The sequence below is a fragment of the Mustela putorius genome, unplaced genomic scaffold (genome assembly GCF_011764305.1).
Source record: "Mustela putorius furo isolate JIRA1106 unplaced genomic scaffold, ASM1176430v1.1 tig00000698_pilon_pilon_pilon, whole genome shotgun sequence".
Lineage (NCBI taxonomy): Eukaryota > Metazoa > Chordata > Mammalia > Carnivora > Mustelidae > Mustela > Mustela putorius.
The window spans coordinates 13206959-13224261 of NW_025421449.1; the positions used below are offsets into that span (position 1 = coordinate 13206959).

Genomic DNA, 17303 nt, shown 5'->3' on the forward strand with positions numbered 1-17303 from the left:
GAAAAGTCTGCTTCTCCCTCTGCCCCTCACCCCACTTTTGTACTCTCTTCTCGCTCAAAATAAAGTCTGGGGGGGGGGGGGGATTGACCTTAGTCTCTTAAGAATAAGTGGTAATCATGTTTCACTTTCCCAGATCCTACTTCTTATATATAGTACCAGAAACTCCTTTTCTCAATTGCTGAGGTCACCTCTTGCTACAAATCAAAGGGTTTTTTTAAGGTCAGTGTAATGAGTAAGATGGAGTGCTCCCTAAATGTACTCAATTTAGCTAGCAGTCAGAATGGAAGCCATTTTTCAGGAAAAGATGAAGCTATGACTTTGAAGACTTGGCCTTTTGTAAAGAAGCTGTTCAGGAAGCTGGAGAAAATTCCCCCAGTACTGACACTTGAAAACTACAAAAGGAGCATATTGTGCCAGAAGCAAAGGAGAAATTAATTAGAGGTCTGATGGGGGAGGAGGGATTATGCGGGCTCTTCTGGCCAGTTAACATGAGAGCAGGCGCTGCACAATCTCTTCCTGCCTTAGCATTTCATTCTGCCTCTCTCAGCTTGCTATTCTTCTACGGGGCCAGAGTCTCATAGATTGGGTGCGGGGAGGGTATGGCAACCTCCCTGGATCTAGAAATAGAGAATTGATACTTTCTAGCAAGACCACATTGACATTCACACTCAAAGATGAGCACACAATTTGAGGAACAACTTTTGAAAATAAGACCTGCTTTCCATGAGCACTTTATAAAAGTTGCCCGATTACCTGTCTGTCCACCTGGACTCTTCACATATATGCCCCAGGGTGGTTTTACATAGCATCACAGAGCTTGGTGAAACAAGGTTCATACGATGATTTCACAGGAAGGGTGTTATATTTCTTAATTTATTTGCTCATTAGTCATGTTAACTCAAATCCAAGATGCTGTATTTTTCACACTTCATTTCTGAAATGTGTATTTAATTTCATGGGTGTTTAATTTTAATGTGTGTTTAACTTCATGATTACCATTCTTCAAATACTAAAACTAGGTGTTTTTTTGGTTTTTTGCAAAACTAAATTACCTTAAAATCAGTGGAGTTTTAGGATTTAAAGTGTTATTTTTCAGTGGTTGGCTTATTCCTTTCTAATAATTGTCCTATAAGAACAGATACCTAAAGGATTATCTTTTCATAATTGTAGCTTTTTATTTTTAAAAATTTTTATTTATTTGAGAGAGAGAGATGGAGAGAACCGAGTGGAAAGCAGGGCAGAAGGAGAAGCAGATTTCCCACAGAGCAGGGAACTGTATGTGGGACTCAATCCAGGTCCCTGGGATCATGTCCTGATCCAAAGGCAGACGCCCAACGGACTGAGCCACCCAGGCACCCTCATTGTAGGAACTTTTACTGATGATTCATAGGGGAATCCTCTACAAGACAGTACAAACTTAGCCCCACCCAGTTATGTGCACCATGGAGGTTAAAGGGACTGATTTCCCAGCAATGCAGAATGATTCCAAACAGGAGAATCCGTAGAAGTTGAGAGGGAAAGCATTGGTGGTTTGATGTGATCTGTTAACAGAGTAAGGGATTTGACCGGTTTGTTCAGTTTGCTACTCAGGAGGAATTAACTCAGCACCAACTGTGGGGAGAAACAAGGATGAACATCACAGCCGGGCTTGAAAGTCTATAAAACAGCATCTGCTGGGCAGAGGCAGTGTGTGGCAGCCGGGAGGGATTGATGGTGAGCGAAGGTTGGGAGTCCTGCTGGCCTTTGAGCAGTGAATGCTGCAGGCCGAAGGCCTTAACTGCAGGTGGGGGAACTTAGGGCCCAAATACAAGTCACTTTTTTTTTTTCTTTTTAAGATTTTATTTCTTCATTTGACAGAGATCATAAGCAGGCAGAGAGAGAGGAGGAAGCAGGCTCCCCGCTGAGCAGAGAGCCCAACACGGGGCTCGATCCCAGGACCCCGAAATCATGACCTGAGCCAAAGGCAGAGGCTTAACCCACTGAGCCACCCAGGCAGCACACAAGTCACTGTTATTAAGCAATCAAGTCAACAAATGCTTATTGGGCCCTCTATTAGGTACCATGTAGATAAAATATGAGAAATAGCAAATAATGACCCAAGGTAATTGTGAGGTCATTTTCTAGAAACTTCAAAAACATATCCAGGCTAATTGTTCCGGGAGTTCGGAGAAAGGGGGCAGTTGTGTGAGTGCCCACAGGAATGTAAGTGTCCACACACCCCAGCACAGGGCTGAGGGCTGGAGGGGGCTCCTCACCTCTGTGAAAAGGGGGAGTGCTTGGGCAGCCCCCGTGTGCAGCATCGGGAGGAATCCTGCGTGGCTTTGCTGAGCCCTCAGCCTTCTCTGCTTGCAAACCAAATGTGTTTGTGACTGTGTGTGCTCACAAAAGGTCTCCCTGACCGTACTGGGTGCCTCAGAAACGAGGGAGATCGCTCACTACAGCATTTCAGTAGAGGAGTCATCTACAAAGAAGTTGGAGACTATGCCAAGATTTTCACTGTTAGTTCTGAGCAGCAGAAAAAAAAACCAACGGGTATTTGGTAGAAAACTGGGGTGTTCTGTATCTTCGTCAATTACAGCCGCCCCTAAGCAATTTTTTTTTTTAATGGAAAAACATTGGAGCACTTTAAATAAGTTTTTCAGGTTTTAGGAACTTAGTGGAAAGACCCAGAACACAGAACATCTCTCTACTCTGTGGCCTTTGGCACATCTCTGCTCAGACGAACCAGGCCCAGAGCCTTACTGGGTCTTAGCCTTACTAAGTTCCCCTTAGCTCTGCCCATGCTGTGTCTGCAACAACAGGACTTAAGTTTCACCCAGGACGCAGCGCTCCGGTGGCACCTTGCTCATCCACCCTGACCTGGTGGTGCTGGGTGTGGGGGGTGAGAATCTGGGAAGGAGACACCTCTCTTCTGGGAAGCCTGCTGCCAAACCTGCAAAGCACAGAGCAGATGCTGGCAAACAGGACTCGTCCAACTCTACCTGCAGCTTCCCAGCCGCAAGTGCTGGCGAAAGTGACCGACTTTGGCATTCCTCGCGCCCCTGCTGCCCAAGTCTCTGGCAATTGCTGTCCTGGCCCTTACCCTCTTAGTCCAGCTCCACGTTTATAAATGGACCTGCTCTTGAGTCATTTAGACCTGAATTTCAGTGTGCTTTTTATTTTTTTTTAAAGATTTTATTTATGTAATTGACACACACAGATTACAAGTAGGCAGAGAGGCAGGCAGGAAGAGAGAGGAAGAAGCAGGCTCTCCACGGAGCAGAGAGCCTGATGTGGGGCTCCATCCCGGGACCCTGAGATCATGACCTGGGCCGAAAGCAAAGGCTTTAACCCACTGGGCCACCCAAGCACCCCTCAGTGTGCTTTTTAAAAATCTGCTGTGAGGGGCACCTGGGTGGCTCAGTGGGTTAAGCCTCTGCCTTCGGCTCAGGTCATGATCCCAGGGTGCTGGGATGGAGCCCCACTTCAGGCTCTCGGCTCAGCGGGGAGCCTGCTTCCTCCTCTCTCTCTGCCTGCCTCTCTGCCTACTTGGGATCTCTCTCTGTCCAATAAATAAATTTTTTTAAAAAATCTTTAAAAAAATGCTTCCCCTCTCCTCATACCTCATACTGCAACACCAATGGTCTATTTAAAAAAAAAAAAAAATCTGCTGTGAAATGCAACAAAAGACAACCATTGTTCTGCATTAAAGAAGCATCATACATCCTTGAACACAAGTGGAAGGTATGTTTTGGATGCTGTCGACAAAGGGAAGGAAACTATGCCCCCCTCTCCTGGCAGTGGACCACCTAGTCTGACAATTGTTTTCATATAGCACGACACTTGAGTGTTACCTTCTCAGAAAGATGTTTCTCTCGAGCTTCAGCTACTCTCTTACTGAAAAACAGGCTGAGCCATTTGGCCAGGGTCACACAAGCTAAAACGTGGCAGAGCTCTGGTTAGAGCCTGGACCCTGTGACTCTAGGGGGTAGGGAAGGGAGGAAGACAGAAACTGCAGACAGGGGTCCTTGGTCCCCCCCACTGCAGGCTAAAACCACGGGGTGAGGGTGAGGTGATGAGGGCAAAGGGTCAGGAGCTGCAGAGACAGGAGACAGAGACAGGAAAGCAGCCAAGGGAATATTCCTGTCAGACAGTGGCTTCAGAAGTATTCCACCACCAACATAAGTGGCCGCAGGATAAAAAAAAAAAAAAAAGACAGTGCCTACTAGTGTCCCCAGGTGCCTTGGTGGTGTGGAAAAGGTAACCTTCCAGCATGATTTCCATGGAGGAGCCCTGGGCCTACTGGCACACACCGCGGTGAGGCAGGACCGCCCACAGCCATGGCTAGGGGTAGACAGTCCACACCACAGGGGAGGGGACAGAGGGAGGGTGCATGGCATCTATGAGAACCCAGGAAACCAGTGATGGCAGGGGTAGAAGGGACAGATCCTGGATTTACCATCTTATTCCAGGAGCAGGAGGCAGGCAAGGCCCAGGGAGCTGGAGGCTTATGAGGAAGTTCGGATCAACTGTAAAACATGGAGGAAGCTATTGGTTTATTGTACAGTTTGAGGGTGGCATGTAAGATGAACATTTTCAGCTACTTGTGAGCTCTCATAGAATCAATGTTAGAAAAGAAACTCAGCTTTGGAGTCAGGCAGACCTGGTTCCAGATAAGAAGTTACCACAAGTCTTTTTGTGAGATAAAAGAAAACCTCATTTTCCCCTGTTGCAAGCTGGAAATACAAGATCTGTATCCTTGAGCTTGGTGGGAGGTGCGGGGGGGTTGTTAAATAAGCCAGTTGAAGGATCGCTCCAGTGTCTGGCCCCTCCTACTATAAAAACTGGTCTACAGTTTGCTAAGCAAATAAAGGCAGGAGAGTCATTTCTGATCAACTGCAGGTTCATAAAACATCTTTGGAAGAAAGCCTCACACAGGTGAAGAGTAAGGTGTGGGAACTCCTGCCAAAAATGCTCTACCTGTAAAGGGTGGGGACGCTTCAGGCATTTTCCTAATTGACTGTAGAAATCACAAGTTTGACTTGAATACACTTCCTTCCTAGTAAATTTCCCTTCGCCTTAAGTGTGTTTCTGAGTTTTCTTAGGAAGGTTTCCAAGTGTTCAAAATCATCTTTAGAAATAATTCAAAGCCTCAAATATTATTTTTGTACCCAAATGGCATAAGCTTAAAAACTAACAGGTAGGTGTTCCTGTTAAAACGCTTCTCATTTTCACCTCCCTCAACTCAACACGAGATCTCAAATATTCTGAAGTGCCCAAGGTGTTTCTTCCTTTTTTAAAGTAATAAGTTGATAGCTATCTTTGAAATGTTAAAAAAGCAAGTGAGAATTTGTGAACAGTGTCTCTGGGTAAGGGGATGGGGGAGCCTGGGGGAACCTGGGTGGAACCAAAACTTTATACCCTGTGTTATTTAAATTCGTGCAGGCCTAGCTTGCTTCAGTAAGTTGTCATAAGCATTTACAAAGCATTGTGGAATTCTGACATCTGAATCTATTCTTCTGTTTAAACATATCAGTCCCAGGAACACCTGCAAATCTGTGAATTTTATGTGTGAGTGGATAAGGAACAGAAGAACCCTGGAGATAGCCAGTTCTGGCCCTGATCTGTGATCTGTGGTGAGAAAAAAACCGTGTTGAGAACCTAACATCTGTTTCTGGCTCCACAGCTGCGGGGCTGAGGGGCCTGGGAAAATTACCCAAGTCCACTTCGTCCAGACATATCTCCCCCTTTACTAGCCTGAGAGTCTAGTTTCTGCACCACTGCTCAGCAACTGGAGTTAGTTTTAAGGCCTGGCCTAATCCCTGCCCCCTTTGGCAGGAAGTTGCTCTTTTCTCCTCTTATGATAGTCTGCCAAAAGCAAAAAGTACCTGTTACAACCACAGATAATGGAAGAATGGCAGCCCAAAGGTGTGTTGTTGTGCAGAGAACTCAGTGGGGTCCCCCAAATGACCTCACATCAAAATAAATAAAATAGTGGTGCTAGTCCTTGATGTGGACCACAGATGCAATTCTAATATCAGGAAACAACATCTTTAGGAAACTTTGTGGAGCTTATGGGCCTGTAATGTTCAATCTAAGTAAGAACAGGGTGCTGGCTGGCAAGTGCAACCTCAGGATCCATCCCACACTGCTCCCAGCCCTCTTTCCAACACTGGCTGCTTGGAAGTCTCTCCTAGGCTCCAGCTCCAGAGTTGTCTATGGTAGGCTCTGGGGCGTCTTCCTGACCACACCCTCTGCCACGGCCACTGCCTGCTCAGAACTCAGCCTGGATAGGGAATCAGGCTGGAGCTGGACAGGTGACTCACATGATAAGATATATGGTCCTTAAGTCCAGTGGCCCAGCCAGTTTCTTTGGATTGCTTTTACAGTTTCTGCAAATGCTAAGAGTTGACTTTCAAAAAACATCCCCAGCTACCACTTTGCTCACCATGCTATCTGAGCACGTGGTTTAAATTGTATCTCTAATCTCTAGCCAGAGAGGAGGGCCAGTGAAGCTCCCCACTGACCAGTCTCGGACAGCAGGGAATGTCTGCATTGGCTGCCAGGAACCAGCAAGATTCCTGGTAATGGAACCGGATACTGGCTTCTTCCCATGTGCCCTTGGAAGCTGGAAACCAGAGAGATGGTTAGAAGGACATTAGGACATTACCACAAGGGCAAACACAATTCTGTGTAATCTGCACGGCTGTCTCCACCAACAGAGGCTCCCTGAGGCCAGGCGCAGAAACTTCAGCATCGCCTGTGCACATCCTAGCCCAGAGAATATGTCCAGTTAGTAGGTGTTGATGGCGGACTCTTCCTTATACCTGCCCTTGTAAGATGTTTTCTTCCTCTGTACATTTGCTCAGGCTGACCCTGTGCCCGAAGCCTTTTCATTTCATCCTAAACATCTGTCAAGGTCCGGCTGCAGCCCCACCTCCTTCATGGCTCTTCACCGTGTCACACATGGCCCCTCACACACGTGTGCACATTCAGGCTTGTGTCCATCTCACCAATAGGAAGCAGACTCCAAGACATTTCATGGCAAGTGCAAGGTCACAGTGCTGTTATATGGCAAAGAACTCAAACCCAGGTCCTCTGATTCCAGGTTCTCTGCTCCCTACATTTCGCGGATATCTTGACACTCTTCCCTGAGGCTTCGCAAAGGGTTTTATGGCCCTCCCAGCCCCATCTTAGGAATGATCAGGAAGATCTGTGTTTGATGGGATAATTACTGACAGTAAAAGTTAACGTTCAACATTGGAAAGTGGCCCTTCCCTGGTGGGAGTTTCCCACTCTGACCACTGAGGCCGGTGCTGGGAGCTCCCGGGCTGGGCATTTATAGCTCTGCGTGTTACAGTTCACTAAATACCCTCACATTCTTGAAAAGCTGGTTTTTTCCTCTTGGGAGCGGCTGACTCTACCCTTTATGAGAATTCCAGGGCTGCCGGTGGTGCCCTGCCCATTGGGAAACACCTTACTGTGTCACCCTATAAAAGTCTGAGGCAGCCCCAGGAGGACCTCTGCAGCACAGCTCTCTCCCCGGGACGTGAGGTTCTGGCCACCCCGCCATGAGGCTTCTAGTCGTCTCCAGGCTGCTCTGCATCTTGCTCCTCTGCTTCTCCATCTTCTCCACAGAAGGTAGGGCCCTCTCCTGGGGAGCCGGCTCCTGAGCAAAAGGCAGGGCCTGGGGAGGTTGGAATCAGGTAACATCTGAGGGCAGGCCCCCCAGGAGGCAGGCCTGGGCCCGGAAAGACAGGCTCACCCTCCGAAATCTGTGACACCTCTATCCACAGTGGCAGTACCCCCTGATCTACATCCATAACCCCAGCTCCCCTAACACACACACACACACACACACACACACACACACACACACACATACACACAAGCTATGTAGAAAGTGATGTGTGACTGCAAGCACACAACTTCCCGGCAAGACTGATTCTTGCACCTGAATCCTACCTAGCTAGAAATGCTGGAGCCACTCTGCTGTAGGCATATCATGCTTTCAGGACAGGAAGTTGGAAGAGTGGACTGTCTGAGTCCGAACATCTCCAGATCTCATGCACAGCAACCACGTACAGCAGACGCAGCAGACCAGATGCATGGGGTGGGGTGGAGGGACATGTTTTCTGTGTTTGCAAGTAGGGGAGATAGTCCTCGCACCTCTGTGGATATGCATATTTTCGCTCTCCTGCCTTTCTTGTACCAAGTAGCTATTTTGAGCTTTTTCTCTTGCCTACTCCACTAGACTATGCCTATTATTATGATTATCATTATTATATATTATTAGCAATTATGGTTATTTTAACATTTATTGGAGTTGGGGATACAGACATGTGTAGAGATGGAGCAAAACACACCTTCATGACTCAAGAATACCATGTTCAACATTTTATTTCTTTTTAATATTGCAGGCAAGCATTTTTTTTTCTTGAAATTGATATATCTCTATATGTTCAATGCTGTATCTCTTTGTTATCACTGTATTATTATAATCACCAAAGATACTTATGATCAAAATTATTCTGGAAACATTTCCACCAGAATATCAACAGCCATTGTCTCTGAGCTTTAGGATCATAAGAAGTATTTGTTTTCTAAAGTTTTTGCCATGAACATTGCTGCATATGTAATACAGAAAACAGTGATTAGAATTGCTCGTCAGCACCGTCCAAAGCAATGCACTCTACCAGACCTCGGATTTGGGGCCATGTGAGAGGCTGCCACTGTTACCTTAATGACAGCCCGTTGAAGATAAGTACCTTTCCCCATAAAGTCTCTAGTCCATTTAGGAGCATCGCTGGCATAGGCTCCAGTGTGTGTTATTTAAGTAATATTTGAAGGTATAACGTGCCATCCAGTGAATGTGTTATGATGAATTTCATGCTTCGACATTTAGATGGTTCACAACGTTGCCCTGTTTTACGCCTGTGGTAAAAAGCATATCTGTAATATCAAACATGTCTTGTATCTAAGATTATTTTCTTAGGCTAGATGGCCAAAGGGAGAATACTGAGTTAATGGGCATAGACACTTTGTGTGTGTGTGTGCACATTTTGAGCACTTTGAGCGATGGTGTTGTTTTTTGAACAGGGACGTGAGGAAGACGGTAGCTGCACACACTGATTTTGTTCTTTTTGAAGAAAAAAAAAATCACCCCCAGGCCTACCCTTCCCCCCTCGGCCCTCCCATAGCCTGGCCCATCCTGATTTTCCTTGAATAAATAGTCCTGACCCCTGCACCTTGGGAGTGGAGGCATAATCAAGTCATTCCTTCACAGATCCCAATACCATGGTGTCCCCTAAGGTGCCCCTCTGTGTCCACCCTCAGGGAGAAAAAATTCTAGTCATCTCAGCAGGCCCTGGAAACGCAGACCATGCTGTTCCCGAGTTCCTAACCCTGCCCTGATGACCCGGAAAGGTAAGCACCGCACCCTGTCCAGATGGTTAAGAAGAGCTTCTGGGGAGGCCATGGGACAGGTGGTACATGTGGGTCAGCCCCCAGCTGTGCCTGACATGGAGGGGCCACAGCAGATGTGACCTTGGCCTCGTGGAACTTCCTGTCTAATGCAGAGAACCATACCCTCCCCACCAATAAAAATCAAAGAAGTAATCATCTTGAACAAAATACTTCTGTCAAGAGAAAGAATGGAATGCAATTTGAAATGATACCAGGAACAACCCCTACCCTGGGTGGGTGACATCAGAAGAGGCCACATTTGAGACCTGAAGAAAAGCAAGGAGTCAGAAGGAGGAATGTGGAGGGGAGTGTTCAAGCAGAGGAAGCAGCAGTCATAGGGGCTTGAGATGGGCAAGAGGGGGCCATGGAAGACAGAAGAGAGGCTGGTGAGTCGGGGGGTGTCCACAGAAGCTATTACCCAAGGCAAAGCTGACCTTGTGAGTTGCACATGAGGAAAGGTGATCCAGTAGGGGAGTGGGATTCACAGGTTCAGAGAGTCCCAGGATACAGACTGGAAGTGCAGAGCTGGGCTCCATGACAGGGTGAGGCCTGGAAGAACAAAACTGCCCTCTCCCACAAGGCCTGGCAGGGGGGCACTGGATGCTGAAGGAGACAAGCCCAAGGGGGGTTGCAGACCCCCGGTTTCCAGCACTGGCCTAGGCTGGGTGCCCACTGGTGCATGGTGGTCGCTTGGCCCCAGCGTGCAGTTAGCACCACTAGACTTCCGCTGGCCTTCAGTAGAAGGGCCCCACGGCCCCGGGGCAGGCAGAGCGCACAGGGGAAAGCAGCAGAGCCTTGAGCCACAGACCTGACACTAATCCAGGGCTCCTGCCCCCTACTCTCTGCAGCCTAAAGTCCCTCCAGGGGTCTGAGAAGGCCCCATTCCTGCTGGCTCCCCTGGGGCCATGGCCCAGGGAGCCCATGACCAGAGTCAGAGCCTCCAACCCACTCCCAGCCAACCACTGAGAGTCCTGTGCCAGGGGAGCTTGGGTGTGAAGGGGAAGGAGGGAGGGAGACAGGGTAGCTTAGTATCAGGCCACTTCTCTGGAGAAGCTGACAGCCCCTCCTTCCAAACTGGCATCACATGAATTTGGGGCAGAATAAAAATAACCAGTACTCACACACTGGACCCAAGTGTGAAGCACCCGCCCAGGAGAGGTGAGAGTAAGTCACTGACTGACAGACTGCGGCTCCGCTCCCCGCTGAGGCCCCAGCCAGTGGTGGTGGAGGTGGAGGTGGAGGTGGAGGAGGAGGAGGAAGAGTGTTTCCATGAAATAAATAAGGCAAAACCCTAGGGAAGAGAGAAGTAGGTCCTTCGCTGCTGAGTGAGCTCATCCCCAAACCCCTCTCCAGGATGGACTCACAGGCTGTAAAAAGAAGTTAAGGATGTGCACACACGCACATGGACACACAAACATGCACACACACAAACACACAGTTCCTAGGAGAAACAGCCAGTGCTGTTTGTTTAACTCCTTGTGCACAGTACAAGGGCAGCTGTTTTGTTAGTGACTCAACACTTTAGAATAATCTAGGTGCATAACTTTCATGTTGACTCTGGATTTCTCTCTCTCTGTGTATGTGTGTGTGTGTATATATAATTATATATTTTTAATTAAAAATATATTTTTTAATTCAATTGCAGAAACTTGCAAACAACTTCGAACATAAAGAGCGTAAAGGTCCCTATTATATAATCTCATTTAAATCCTCAGAACCACCCCCAGGGAAGCATTGTCCCCCTTTTACAGATTGGGAAACTGAGACTCAGAAAGAATCTGAGGTAGAGTCAGGAACCTGTACCTATCCACCTCTTTCCACTGCAACAAACTGCCTCCTCCATAGAGAGCAGCTTTCCTGTCGTGAGCTCCAGAAGACATGCCCATGCCCAAGACCTCAGATTGCCCCAAAGCAGAACACCTCCTGGGCTGGAATCTCAGCTCCACCACCTGCTAGCTGCGTGCTCTTGAGCATGTCGCCCAGCTCTGCTAAGCCTCAGTCTCCTCACCTGTGAAAGGGTATGATACTAGAATCTACCATGCCAGGCTCTGGTAAGGCGTCAGTGAGGTCATGACTATAAAGACAGGTGTTAGCCTGTGACCGAGTACCCCATCAACACATCCAACTGTTGCTGTGGAGGAAGTCGGAGCCCTGCCAGGGCACCTGAAGAAGGAGGCCAGCGATTTCCACACTGAAAACCAAAGCCTAAGGTGGTTCCACCCGCCATTTTCCTGGCCCGACCCTGGGGCTTACACAATGCCGCCCAGTCAACAGCAGAGGGACTGGGGGAGCCACGCTCGGGGAATTTGGCCTCTCTACTCCTGTTCCCTGATATATGAGTGTCTGTACACCTGTCTGTCCGAGGAGAAAATAGCTGAGTGTGCCGAGAGGATGTCCCTGAGCTGACACCACCAGCACACACGACTCTTCAAACGTCTTTCCAGGGCTTTGCTTCATATGCAAGTGCAGTGCTAGGCCTGTGGGCATTACTGAAAGTGGCAGGCACAGGACTCTGGGTCAGTTCCACAAAACCAACACCCAAAATCGATGGGCTAAATGAATAGCCAATTTGCTGAATTTACTGCATTTACCAGTTCACTAAAAAAGAAAAAAAAAAGAAAAGGAAAAAAATACTCTTCCAAATATTTGAAAAGTTGTGTATAGTGTATAAATCTGTATGGCAGCGTCTTTTTTTTTTTTTTTTTTTGATGGAGTGTTCAATTTGTGAGCTCTGTTAGAGTCTGAGGGACATCAGGGTGAGGCAGCCGCAGAATGACAGCTGTTTAGGCCCCACCTGGGGCCTCTGTCAGGTCACTTTCCATCCAGGTGTCCCGAAGCTGTTGATAAGAAAGCTCTGGGGGGAAGGCTAGGAAGTCTTTCTGGAAGACCCCTGGAGCATGAACATGTACCTGCCCCTCCCACAGACTGCCCGGGACCCAAGAGTTCCACGCCACCTTCCCTGTTTTGAAGACAAGCAAAATTACTTGACCCACAGTAGGGAGACGGGGTGGGATGGGCCCAGAGAGATTCTCCCCTACTATGGGGTTGTCCTTGTCTTTGAGAAGGAGCCCAAACTGCAGAGACAAAGATTACCCACCCAGGACCACGAGTGTGATGACTTGAGGGTTTTGGTGAGTTTGGGTGACACCTGGGTGGACACAGGGCCAGTACCATGGACCCTGGAAGGGAGGAGGTGAAGAAGGTGCCCTGTCTATCCTGTCCAAGGGCTCACTAGATCAGAGGCTCTCACAGCAGTAGCCTGCTTCCTTGGGATTATACTTATGAGCCATAACTACATAACAAAACACTCCTGGGGCAAGCTCAGGTCATGATCTCAGGGTCTTAAGATCGAGTACTGCATTGGGTTCCCTGCTCAGTGAGGAGCCTGCTTCTCCCTCTCCCTCTGCCCCCACCCCCTGCTTATGATCTCTCTCCCTATCTCTCTCTTAAATAAATAAAATCTTAAAATAAAAATTCCCAACTTCAGTGGCCCAAAGCAACATGTATTTCATATTTTCCACGAATCTACAGGTCAGCTGAGCAGTTCATCTATGGTGATGTTGGCAGGGCCCTCTTACATGTTCAGGGGTTGGTGATCTGCGAATGTGGGATGATCTCAGTCGGGCACCTCGACCCTGTTCCACATGGTCTCTTGTCCTCCAACAGGCTAGCTCCAACTTGTTCACAGAAGCTGCAGGGTTCCACCTATGTGAATGAGGGCACCCCAGGCTTCTTGAGGCCCCAAAACTGGCCCACCTTTATCTCTGCTGCATTCATTTGGCCAAAGCAAGTCACCAGGGCAGCCTCGCTTGAAGGAGCAGAGAACTAGACTCCCTATCTTGGTGGAGAAGATACAAAATCACATTGTCAAAACAGGGTGGAGAATTGCAACTATATTTGCAATAAGTCAACCACTGTATTTATTGTAGGAACCAGAGAAGAGAGTCTTGGGGATCTGAAGGAGGGGGACAGGGGGTGGAAACAGGGTTCAGGAATCATGGTCCTCCATCAGAAATGCTGGTGAAAAATCCTCGCAACATGATATTAATAGAAAAGATAATTTCACACTGTATAATACTGTGACAATCACATTTGGAAGATGAAAGTGCTTTCAAATAAGGGGGAAAAAATACAAAGAAAACCACACCAATACTAGCACAGATTCATGGTTAAGATATGAGGCCATGAATAAATTATGATAATTAAATTTATTTTTTATAGTCAGTAGCTATACAGCAATTATTGTATAGCATTTACATCTGCTAAATCACAATAATTTTAAGAGTTAGATGCTATTACTGTCCCCACTTTTACAGATGAGGGGCCAAAACGTAGAGAGGTTGAGTCCTTGGTTGACAGTCACCCAGCTATTAAGTTGGTGGTAAAGCTAGGACTTTGAATCCAAACCCTCTGGTTCCAGATTCTGTTTTCAACTCTCACACCACTTTGCACATAGTAACAATCTGGAAACTGAAGGAGAGAAAAAAAATAAAGAATAATCCCATCACAGCAACTTAATAACTCTTCTCATTCGTTTCTTTCGTTTTTATCTTAATGCAACCATGTTTCATTTTTATTGTATCTCATTTTTTTCATGTTAAAATGAACATTACATCATGAGCATTTTTCTCCCTGTTGCTACCTAGTCTTCATAATCACAGGGTTTTATCACCACTAACCATGTGCCATTGTAAGATACCACTACCAACATACTGTTTCTCCACCACGCAATATTCAGTTTATTTTCAGAAATTTTTTTTCTGGTATTCAAACTATAAAGAACAGTTTGTTGCCGGCGGGGTTTTTTCTTGTGCATTATTCCTCCCATAAGTGGAACGGGTCTGTCAAGATGCAAACATAGCTTTGAGACACACGTTGCCTGCAACACGCTCTCTGGGAGAAGAGAGCCCGAGGGGTCTGAGGGCCTGCGAGGACATATAGGCGCACCCTCCTACCGCGGCCATCAGAAAAACGCCTCCCAGACCTGTCAGCTTCAGTAAACTGTGCTCTTGACGGAGCCAGTTTAGCTCATAAGCCGCCTTCTCTCCATCTTCTGCTGGTAAATCAGATTTCTTGCTGATGCTACTAAATAAACTGAACCAGTCATATTTGCCATGAAAGGTCCCTTCTGGGCCTCCGTGAAGGAGATAAGCTTCTTGCCTTGATTTTTAAAAACTCTTTGTGCCTAGAAATGAACCTTACTTGTGTTGTCTCCTTTCTCCACCCCAACTCTGCCTTCCTCTCTGACTCTTGTCTGCACCATCACCTTCCCAGGGCGCCGTGTGAGGATCTGCAGACTGTGTAACTTCAAGCCAGAGTCCCGGCTTTGGGTGGTACCTGGGGCTCTCCCGCAAGTGTAATGTTCCCCAGACAAGGCTGCATGCAGCTGAGACCCTCATGCCCAGTGCCCGAGACCTCCAGAAGTCTTGGGTTCTCCCAGGATGCTCCTCTTGAAGCTGGGGCTGATGGCAAAGATGTCAAGAGCTTTGGCCCATGGAAGCTTCTGCCCATGAACCACGAACCTCTTCTCTTAAAGACACAACATTTCTTGCCTGCCGTGTTGGACTGTATTCATAATGCCTTTTAGAAAAACCTGAACCAGAATTTTCTAAAAACCACAACATGAATACTAAGGTCAAAACTCTGGATTGCCTGTCTTGCTGTGGGACCTTGAACAAGTAAGTTAGCTTCTCTGGGTTCATGCTGGCTTCAGGGATGTAAAGTTCAGAGAGGAAAAAAACCCTCCAGGGAAGACCCTTCGGTCACCGGCATCAGTGGGTTTCACTACCCTTTTCAACCTTCATAGCAGTGAGCTGGGAGGTTGGAGGGATTCACCTTGGGCAGAAAGGGCCCTGAGAAAGTTCTGGAATTCCCAGAGGCCAGTCCCAGTTGTGCCACCAACTTTAAGAGCTATTCAGGTTCAGCCCACCTGGTCTGAGTCCCCACCTGGCCCCTCCAGTGCAGACGGTCAAGATTCCACTGTGACGTGGGGCGGCTGCAGATCCAGACACTTTCGAGCCTGCTAGGGTGCAGGGTAACAGGCCCCCAAGAGCAGAGGCCAAGTCTGCAGAGGCTCAGTTGTCCTGAGATACGCATAGCCTTTATCCACCCCACCCCCGATAGCCCCCTTCCTAACTTCCTGATGTGAGTCTGCTGGAAAGAACACCAAAGCTCACAAATAATAATAAATAAATGCATAAAACCCATGGCACATCCCAGTTTGAGAAAGACAGCAGTGCGGCCTGAGCCTCCTCTGCTAGAGGAGACCTGTGCCCTGAAGCCTCTCCTGCAGCCCACCCCTTCATCACAGCAAAATCTAACTCTGAGAAGGAAGAGTGGGCACTACTAACAATGGCAAAACTCTTGTTCTGATACACCAGGACTCAAATCCCAGTCCTGTCCAGGATTTTCTGTATGACCCGGGCAAGTCAGTTCCCTTTTCTGTAAACTGCAGAGCCCAGGACCCATTTGGAGGGCTGACAGGAGGCTCCCGCATACAAATGGATGTAAAGGGCCCACAAAGGGGCTGGCACACAGACCGACTAGCTTCAGGAAGTCCCTGCTTTCCCTGCCCTCCCCCAGGGCTGAGCTTCTGCCCACAATGAGCCCGGGCTCTGGAGCTGTGACTCAGACTTAACAGATGGCCCAGGTCTAAGAGGCTTATCTCTCTGTAAAGCTTCCTTCTTATCTGATTCTCCCGGCAAGGTGAAAAACCCCTCCCCACACCTCCCCCATAGCCGTGTCTGTGAGTGCCAGGCCCACCAGGAGAAAGGCTGGTGGGCAGAGGTTCTCTGGCATGGGGCTCTGGGGACAGCAGTCCCAGGGTCAGCCAGAACCCTTACCTTGCCGTCAGCCAAACCTTTCACTTCCATTTCGGAGGCTGCATCCATGGGCTGGCTCCTTCACTCACTCACCCATCCCCGCAGTAGGCAATGGTCAGACAGCGCTAGGTTCTGAGGCTCAGACATGAACCAATGGGGTCCTTGCGGGCTGAGAGACACTGGGGTGTGAGCACAGGGGCAGAAACAGAGGGACGTGCCCAGAGAGGGAGGGAAAAGATGACCTGACGCTTGAGTTGAGTTAGGGGAGAGTTCCAGCTGGAGAAGGGATGTGTGGGCGTAAGTACAAGCATGTGTAGATGTGTGCATGTGTGTACGTGTACGTGTGCCTGTGTGGGGCGGGGGGTGAAGAAGGGAGCAGTTAAGGCCAGGCAGAAGACTTGAGTGAGAATTCCCAGCAACTGGACAGCAGGATCAGGGGACAAAGGGAAAGCAGAGAATTCGATCTGCGGTGTCCAGACTGTCATTAGATGCTGAAAGTTTATCCTAAGGACGATGAAGAGCCGGATGTATTTGCAAGCAGGAGGGAATGCAGAGAGGAAGGGCCATTAGGAGGAGATGGAATGAGCTGGAACCAAGGCAGGGCCATCGGCAATGCACAGAGGAGAGGAATTAAAGGGTTCTGAGTACCAGCGAAGTGGCCTTACAGACTTGGTAGCTGGGTGGGCTGTGGACACAGGCCCACGGTGCACATTCCCGTGCTGGGACAGACCCTCACCAGGAACTCCCTTGACAAGGGGCACCACGCAGCTACCAGCAGGGGGACAGCTGACTGTTCCACATCCCTGTCCCCAGTCCTTCCCCTCTCCTCTCCATCACCACCAACCCCACCCCCACCGTGCAAGACACAGACAGATAAGGAAAATACTCACCCTAACTAAACATGTGTGCTTGAGAGTCAGCCAGGAAAAACAATTCAGAGGCTGTGTGTCCACCACTGAGCAAAGTCTGACCTTATGCTCAAGAAAGCACAAGCCCCAGGAGCCTCAGCGTCCTTGTCGGCAGGAAAGACCAGTTTCT

The 17303-nt window shown here is 48.3% G+C and overlaps 1 long non-coding RNA gene across 1 annotated transcript; it reads left to right on the plus strand.

The window, feature by feature from the left end:
- The first annotated feature begins 7470 nt into the window (after positions 1-7470).
- On the plus strand, positions 7471-15085 carry LOC101679224. Its single transcript, XR_200439.3, has 3 exons — positions 7471-7620; positions 9316-9405; positions 14719-15085. It is a non-coding gene; the product is annotated as an uncharacterized LOC101679224 (long non-coding RNA).
- The last annotated feature ends 2218 nt before the right edge of the window (positions 15086-17303 follow it).